Source organism: Xyrauchen texanus, chromosome 9 (assembly GCF_025860055.1).
Source record: "Xyrauchen texanus isolate HMW12.3.18 chromosome 9, RBS_HiC_50CHRs, whole genome shotgun sequence".
In the NCBI taxonomy this organism is placed as follows: Eukaryota; Metazoa; Chordata; class Actinopteri; order Cypriniformes; family Catostomidae; genus Xyrauchen; species Xyrauchen texanus.
Genome location: NC_068284.1, coordinates 17,638,946 through 17,648,224, shown reverse-complemented (window position 1 = coordinate 17,648,224; position 9,279 = coordinate 17,638,946). Strand labels below are relative to the sequence as shown.

Here is a 9,279-nt window from a genome sequence, read left to right as displayed (position 1 = left end):
GATGTTTATCTGAAAAAAATAGAGAGATGTCCGCAATATCGATGATAAACTTTTGAGTAATTTTCTATATTTAGCCTATGTTCTACATCTTGACCAGGGGTGTTCATTACATCGATCGCGACAGCAATACAACCACTGGTTGATCTAGATAAAATATAAGAGATTTACTTTTTATTTCCTGATGTCTGTAGCTGAGTTCTGTTTGATTGACATGCAGCTAATGTTTGTGTGCTAAAGCGTCAAAACATGCGCCTAAATGGTCAAATATACTTTATAATTCCGCCAATGCCCGTCTTGGTGAGGCATTAATGTAAACGCAGTTAGTTTGGTCTAAAACAGTGTTTCCCAAACTGGGGTACACGTAACCCTAGGGGTACGTGAGGTGACAATGGGGGTACGTGACTAAAATTCTGAGATTTACCATTCTTTTAATTTCATCAATGTCTACAATAACATTCATGTATTTCTCACTGGCAAAAATTATTTTGTGTGCCCTCGAGTGTAGAAACACCAAAATGGTTGAGTAATAAAGGTCAGATAAATATCTAATGAAATAACCCTATCTTTTGCAGTTAAAAAATGCATTTACTCATGCGTCGTGCATCACACAATATCTTTTTTCACCAGCCCAGCACACTGCAAGGTGACGTAGCTTAACGATAGCAAGTCAAATTAATACTTCACTGTTTTACCAGACTTGCACATGTCAGTTGTTCATGATTTTAGTTGATCTGTTTGTTTGTTTTTTCGCAGTTTTGAATCTGATGGTATAAGTTAATACGCTTTGATGACAGGTGTCTGACATCCGGTGCGGCCAAATAATTTTCCACATTCACACGCAGTAATTCTCACTCATATTTGCTTGCACACTAGAGACCTGTTTTACATTGTTGCATGATGTTTTTTAGAAAATGAGCTCAACCTTGTTAAATTGTCAAATGTGACATAAAAAAAGCACCTCGAGCTGACCACGCAATTGCACAGATACTTAACCGCAATGCTCGAAGTTGGCCGGCAACACCGTACCTGCAAAGATGCGCAATTCCAGGCACAGAACCGAATGCTATTCTTGAGTACGGTGACACGATCGGGGGGAGTTTTCAAGTTATGCAGTTATATTATATCTAGCATACCCATCTCATTCGGTAAGCCATTTATTCAATATGTATATGATTAATATAACATGTACAAAACATGTACAATATAACAGGGAGTTGTTTTACAAAGATAATTGTGTTAAATATACATATTTTTAAAATACATTGTGTGAATTTAATCTATGCGTTACAGAGGGGGTACATGAAAGGATGTTGAATGTTTGGAGGGGTACTCCACTGTAAAACGTTTGGGAAACAAAAAGTGTATTTGCATCAAAATGTCAGACTTAAAGTGTGAATGTAACCGAATTGAGCACTGTCTAGTAGGCTATGTCATAAAAAGGCTATTAATCAAACAACAATAACAAGGAAACGAGAAAACCACTCACTGCTTTTGTCTGAATAATTTGAGTAGTTTTAAAAGTATTAATGTAATAGAATAAAACAGTGACATTTTTAATAACAATATATTTGTATAATATTGTTAGTGTTTTTTTTTTATAATAATGACCCCTGATGTAGAGATTGTGTTAATTTGTATAATAAATTGACAGGAAAGTAGAGATAATAAAACAATTTATAATTATGCTTAGCCTTTATCATGTTTTTTCTAATGCCTGATAGAAAAGTATCAACATTGGCAGAGCAAAAATCTGTTTTCAAGCAGATAGTTGCAAGAAAAACAAGATATTCTCACATTTGACAAATGAATTATAGTATGATGCACACAAATGGGTTTTAGTCAGAATAAGATGAAATATGAAGAATTAGTTTACTGCTTTACCGTTTTTGGCAGGACAGAAAAGGGATTTTTGAGATTACTGCTCTGTTCACTTATAGTGCTTGTCGTAATGTGCAGTGTTTAGAGTGAATGGAACTGTTGTTTATATTGAAATGCTCCCTCACCTGACTTTATCGAGCCCGCTTCACGGGTGTGCTTCAGTCAGTGGTCGCGCTCACGCGGATATGAATTGCTGCACAACGTATAGTGCGCGTTCAAGCCATATTTAATTTAGAATGACTGTACGCACTGTTCGCACGTCCACGTAATTTAGGGTGACCATACGTCCTCTTTTTCCTGGACATGTCCTCTTTTTCGGACCTTAAAAAAGCATCCAGCTGGGATTTCGCTTTCGGCTTTAGTTGCATTATGATGTGCATCTGGTCTAAGATGTGCTAATGCTAAGGAAGTGCTCTGTGAACTGTATGGGGCTATTAGCGATCTGCAGAACGCTCACCCTGATGGACTGTTTAATGCCGCCAGAGATTTCAACAATGTGAATCTCAAGACAGTGCTCCCTAAATTTTGTAATGAGAGGGGCGAACACGCTAGATCTTGTTTACACAAACATCCCAGGCACGTACCGGGCGGAGCCCCGCCCCCACCTCAGCTTCTCAGACCACATCTCTGTTATGCTAATCCCAGCAAACAGTCAGGCGCACAAAACCGCTTCAAAAGCAGGTGAAAACCTGGCCAACAGGAGCCATCACTGCTCTTCAGGACTGTTTTGAGTATACTGACTGGCACATGTTCAGGGAGGCTGCAACATATTGTGACTCTACCAACTTGGAGGAATGCACAGCATCAATGATCAGCTATATCAGCAAGTGCATTGATGATGTAATTTCCTCCAAGACCATCACCATACACTCCATCCAGAAGCCGTGGATGACTGCGGAGGTGCGTGCGCTGCTGAGGACCTGAGACTCCGCCTTCAGAGCAGGCGACAAGGCGGCCTTAAGAACAGCGAGGGCCAAACTGTCCCAGGCCATCAGAGCAAAGCGCGCACATGCCCAGAGATTCCACAGTCACTTCCAGGACAGTGGCGATATGAGCAGCATGTGGCAGGGCATCCAGGCCATCTCCAACTGCAGGACAACATCAGTTGCCTGTGACAAAGATTTCTCCCTTCCAGATGTACTGAAGTACTTCTACGCTCGGTTTGAGGTGCAGAACGATGTGGCGGCGAGGAAGACCACCCCTCCTCCCAATGACAAGGTGCTATGTCGTACCACAGCTGATGTGAGGAAAACTCTACGTAGAGTCAACCCACGGAAGGCTGCTGGATCAGACAACATTCCTGGCAGAGTGCTCAGAGGATGTGCAGACCAGCTGGCAGATGTTCTTACTGACATCTTCAACATCTCTCTGAGTAGCACTGTCGTTCCAACATGCTTCAAGGCCACCACCATCATCCCCATGCTGAAGAAGTCTTCAGTGTCCTGCCTCAATGACTACCGTCCCTTCAAACTCACACCCATCATCATGAAGTGCTTCGAGAGTTTCATCATGAGGCACATTAAGAGCCAGCTGCCACCCTCACTAGACCCACTGCAGTTCGTGTATGGTCCCAACCATTCAACAGATGACACCATTGCCACCACTCTCCATCTGGCCCTCACCCACCTAGATAAAAAGGACTCATATGTTCGAATTCTGTTCACAGACTTCAGCTCAGCATTCAACACAATCATTCCTCAGTACCTGATTAGTAAGCCGAACCTGCTGGGCCTGGACACCTCCCTCTGCAACTCTGTAATTCCTGATTGGGAGACCTCAGTCAGTCTGGATCAGGAACAGCATCTCCACCACCACCACACTGAGCACAGGGGCCCCCCAGGGCTGTGCGCTCAGTCGACTGCGACTATGCAGCAATGCACAGCTCGAACCACATCATCAAGTTCGCGGATGACACGACCGTGATGGGTCTCATCAGCAAGAACGACGAGTCAGCATACAGAGAGGAGGTTCAGCGGCTAACGGACTGGTGTAGAGCCAACAACCTGTCTCTGAATGTGGACAAAACCAAATAGATGGTTGTTGAATTCAGGAGAGCACAGAGTGACCACTCTCCACTGAACATCGACGGCTCCTCTGTGGAGATCATCAAGAGCACCAAATTCCTTTGTGTTCACCTGGTGTAGAACTTCACCTGGTCCCTCAACACCAGCTCTATTACCAAGAAAGCACAGTGAGTCTCTACTTTCTACGAAAGCTAAGAAAATTATCACCCACCTACCATCCTCACTACATTATATAGAGGAACTATTGAGAGCATCCTGAGCAGCTGCATCACTGCCTGGTTTGGGACTTGTTGGTCTACCTATCATTATGAGGACTTTCCATAGACATAATGATTTTTATACTGTACAAACTATAGATTCTATCCCCTAAACCTAACCCTCACAAAAAACTTTCTGCATTTTTACATTTTAAGCTATTTAAATTATGGGGACACTAGAAATGTCCTCATGTTATATACATGCATGCATCCACTCAAAGCCTGAAACTGTTGGATACTGTTTACCATGGAGCTCTTAGGTTCATCACAAACTTTAGGGCCCTTACTCATCATTGCACCTTGTATGATCGGGTTGGTTGGTCTGCAATGTCCACCCATAGACTTAATCATTGGTACATTCATATTTACAAGGCAATTCTTGGTCTGCTTCCCCCATACCTACAAACCTACATCAAAAAGAAAGGCACAGGAATATATTGTCTTCATTCTGAGGACTTATTACTGCTCCCTCAAGTCCGGACTAAATTGGGAAAAGGGGCGTTTAAGTATACGGTCCCCTGCGCTTGGAATCAGCTGCAAAATCTCCTGAATCTTCAGGAGCCCGTTCACTGGTTGCTTTTAAAGCACTTTTAAATGACATGGAGGCTGTACACAGGCTGTAGATGTTATGATTGATTACTCGGATGATCCATGTTGTTTATCACTTGTGGTAAATATTTATGACATTGTTTTATTTTATGACCTTGTAACTCACTATTTATTCCCATCATAAATGTGTTATATGTTTTACGTTTATGTTATATGTTATATGTTTTTAAATTTCTGCAACCTTGTTAATTGTGCTGCTGCCTGTCTTGGCCAGGACGCTCTTGGAAAAGAGATTTTTAATCTCAATGAGTTTTCTTTCTGGTTAAATAAAGGTAATATATAAACCACATTTATAGCATAATACCCTTGTAATTACCAGTTTGTAACCTAAAAAATAGTCCTCGTAAACCACATAAACATGCCCACACACACACACACCTGTACACCATCCAACTTTTGCACATGTCCAGAGTTGCACTTAATTGCCACTTCAAACCTGGCTGCTACCTCATTAACTTCTATGTCCATAGAACACTATTTAATAGTATGTTATGTTTACATTTTGCATTTTTATAGTGTCATCTTTATGCACTACTCAGATTACAAATGAGTACTGGTCGGTGCTGCACTGTCTCTCACTGTCTTTTACTGTGCCTATTGTCCTTTTCCTTTTAGTAATTATTGTACTGTCCCATACTTTTTGCACACATTTGCACGTGCACTTTATGTAGGATTTTTATTTAGTCTGTGTAGTCTCATGTGGTTCTGTGTTTGTCCTATGTTGTTTTATGTAGCACCATGGTCCTGGAGGAATGTTGTCTTGTTTATTGTTGAATGACAATAAAAACCACTTAACTTGACTTAATAAAGGTACATTCATGGAATCAAATATTTTATTTTAGTACATGGACATTCAAAAGTATATTGGAAATGTTTATTTATTTATATATATTTATGTTATGCTAATAGAGTGTATTTTTCACTGTAGCTCTCATAAGGGCCTGGTATATATTCAACAATTATGCTCTGGTTGCCCCCAGTCTTGTCCTGACAAGCAAGCACCTTAATAGATTGCTGACCTTTTTACACTTGTCTATTACTTTATCAATGTGGTGCTTGCAGTTCAGCTTTTCATCTAACAATACCCTGAGAAATCAGATCATATTGACTCGTTCAAGTGTTTGGCCATATCATTTCAAGGATACTACCTTATGACGTCTAGAAAAACGTATCACTTGCGTCTTTGCTATAGATAACTTAAAAGCCCATTTATTTGCCCACTGTTCCACCATCTCAATTGCAGCCTGCAGTTTCTTCTCTATATATTTTAGATTTCACCCCCTTATCCATAAAGCCATGTCATCTGCATACAGCGATTTCCCTATACCTTTATCAACTTGCTCAAAAATATCATTAATCATGATGTTAAATAGCACTGGACTGCAAACACTGCCCTGTGAGGTCTTGACACTGTCTCTGTTTCCGTTCCATTTAAAATCAACTAGGTTCTGTCTGGCAGTATTGAATGGCCACCTCCAACTTTAGAGTTGGCCAATCATAGTGAAGATTTTGGGGTGGCACCTGGGATGACAAATGGAGCAAACTTTCAGACAGCACTTATTTAAAGGTCATTGCTGTACGCATATACATTTTTTTTAATTAAATCACTTATACTCTCTAATTTTGAAATAAGCTATAGTTTTTGTAATGCAAAAATAAAATTATATAAATATATATTTATGCCCCTCTTGTCATTTATGGAAAGGCAGGCCAAATCAAACACTGTTAAAAATTGCTGTAAAAATACAGTGAATTTCCAACAGTAAAATACTGTTATTTCAATAAACAGTTTAATCCTGTAAATTTACAGTCTATGTTCCATAAATTAATTACTTGACGTAAATTTACAGCATTTATGTGTAAACCCATTTGTTTCTGGAAAAAAACAGTCTTGGACTGTAAAAAAATAGCACGTGGGGGCGGGGCATCTTCAACGCAGTCTATTTTCGAACAGAAAGCAGTCAAATTAACAGAATTGTTTCGCAACACTCATCTAGAAGGACACTGTTCAAGGTAAGTTTATTTCTTTACTGTTATTATGTTATGTTTCTCCCAACCTGTACAATCGTCTTTTTCAAGAGGTATTTTTGATTGTGCTTTTACTGAGCGCGAATCGCGTTTTATAGACAGAGCTCTCAACGGTTGAGGCATTTCGCATGCTAATGAATGTTCTCTGAGCTCCATCACGGCGAACTATTTGCTTGATTAAAGTTAAGTTACCATTTAGAAATTAGTTTGGCTTTCATTTTTAGTACCCTTAACTCGATTTACATGAATTTCTGATCCAGTTATGTTAAGTTACACGATGCGAATCTTACCGATGCATTAATGTTATTCGCATAATATCATGCACATAAGATGGAGAATAAATACAAAACTACTTGAAATATCCAGATCCATTATAATAATTAAAAATTAGTGGTCAATTTGTTTAGTTTCCATGCAAATAATCTTGTAAAGCTGTTCAAATTCCCAAAGCAAAATAGATATTTATATTGTTAGGCCTATATATTTTTCGATTTAGTGGTGCGAGTAACTTTTACCTGTTTTTTGTGAGATTCACATGTAACTTTCATACTATTAAAAAGTCAAAGAGGTTATTTTTGAAAGACGAGGCGGATATTCTCGACTTTTCGGCGCGAAACACGTTTTGAAGACAGACAGTTCTCAACTGTTCTCCGTGCTCGACGTCGAATTTCTTTGCTTGGTTTAAGATGACGAAATAATAATTATTTCTTTTTCTAGGAATCATTCACTTGATGTAAAGGTTTTACTGAGACAGTGCACAGCCCTAATCTTTGGTGAGTCTCACGCCATGTTGCAAACTTTGTGCACAAGCATGCAGCACTATATGTGCATTTGTAAGGTACATGCGAATTCATAGACATGTTTCCAATATACGTTTTAGTTTTGCTCTGCCTGGTTGCAAAAAATATTTAGAAAGTTTGAAGCCTTTAAGTCTCACAGCTATAGACATGGAAAAGCCAAACAGAGTATAGTGCTAGCTCCTTCACCTCATTTGACCTAACATGTCATGTTGAGTTATGTCAGGTCAGATGTGAGTCATTTAAAAGCTTTACATGCATTTAAAGATGCATATTAAGGAGGGAAAATAATTCCATCAGGCCATCAAAGAAGTATTTGACTTTCTTTTTCACTAGAACACAGCAAGATTTTTAGAATGATATCTGCTGTTTTACAGATTTATACGATGCAAGTGAACTGGTGCCATATTATGTTATGGATGCGAGTGATCTGACCCAGCGCCACAAATTATTTGTGTTTTGATTGAACAGGACAGTTAATAATTTAATATTAATAATGGATTTGTTTCTTACCAACATGTATCATTTTACCTTAGAAAACATGAAATGATGGACGGGAAAGTTGTGGATTACTGTAATGATGCCTTAATATGCTGTTTGGATTGTCAAAAGGATGGGACTTGTTGCATACATACACAGAGCTCTAATTTCCGTAAAAGAATGTATTTGTGTATGTGGCTAGTACGAGGTTGAGGGACGTGAGAGAACGACGCGAGACCGGTGGCGTGATTACTGATGAGTGACACCTGCGTGACGCACCAGTCTCATATCTCACACAGAGGAGTGGAAGCATTAAAGGAGTAGCAACGACAATGGAGATCGAGAGAGGAACAGGCCTGATTTTATGTTGGGTTTTGTTATGGGAAGAAGGCGGGAACCAGCAAACATTCAAATATTTTAATAAATAAATAAACCAATACAAAAATTAAAGTAAAAGCCAGCAGCCCCTCACGGACGACTGCTGGCCACATAAAACAGAAACAAAACCAAACATAAAATCAGGCCTGTTCCTCTCTCGATCTCCATTGTCGTTGCTACTCCTTTAATGCTTCCACTCCTCTGTGTGATATAGGAGACCGGTGCGTCGCGCAGGTGTCACTCGACAGTAATCACGTTGATGATGAACGATCTTTGTGACATTCTCTCACGTCCCTCGACCTTGTCCCACTCGCCACAGTGTTCTGATAAAGAAAAAGTCATACACTCTTTGGATGGCCTTAGAATGAGTAAATAATCAGAAAAATTAGAATATTGTGTAAACTGTTATTTAAAATAAAAAATACAAATGAAATTCATTTCAGGGAGGGCAGAGAACTGTACTGAACGCTGGATGATTACCCTAGAGAGTCGTGTTGTTTGTGAGGGCATACAACCAAGATTCCTGACTGCAATAGCAACCATGTTTGCAATGTTCTACGTCTTCAATGTTAAGTATCCAGAGGAGGCATGTGGCACCTTGGAATTCATTCAAAGGTATTTTATCACCTTTTATAGTACCCTTTAAATTGGTTAATTATTTATATTTAATCCAATATTTAAATTGATAAAAGGTCGATTTTGTAAGTTTTCTTTTTAATGTGTGTTTTTTTTATTACCCTTAGATCGATTCGTTGGGATAAACCCTGAAAAAGTTACTGAAGACCTGCAGAGGCAAGGTGGTTTCAAAGAAGACTGGAAAACTTGTCA

The 9,279-nt window shown here is 39.3% G+C and overlaps 1 long non-coding RNA gene across 1 annotated transcript; it reads left to right on the top strand.

Annotated features, from left to right (window-relative positions):
- Window positions 1–6,534: 6,534 nt before the first annotated feature.
- LOC127649267 (uncharacterized) lies at window positions 6,535–9,060 on the top strand. The gene is made up of 3 exons (XR_007971275.1): window positions 6,535–6,781; window positions 7,514–7,569; window positions 8,895–9,060. It is a non-coding gene; the product is annotated as an uncharacterized LOC127649267 (long non-coding RNA).
- The last annotated feature ends 219 nt before the right edge of the window (window positions 9,061–9,279 follow it).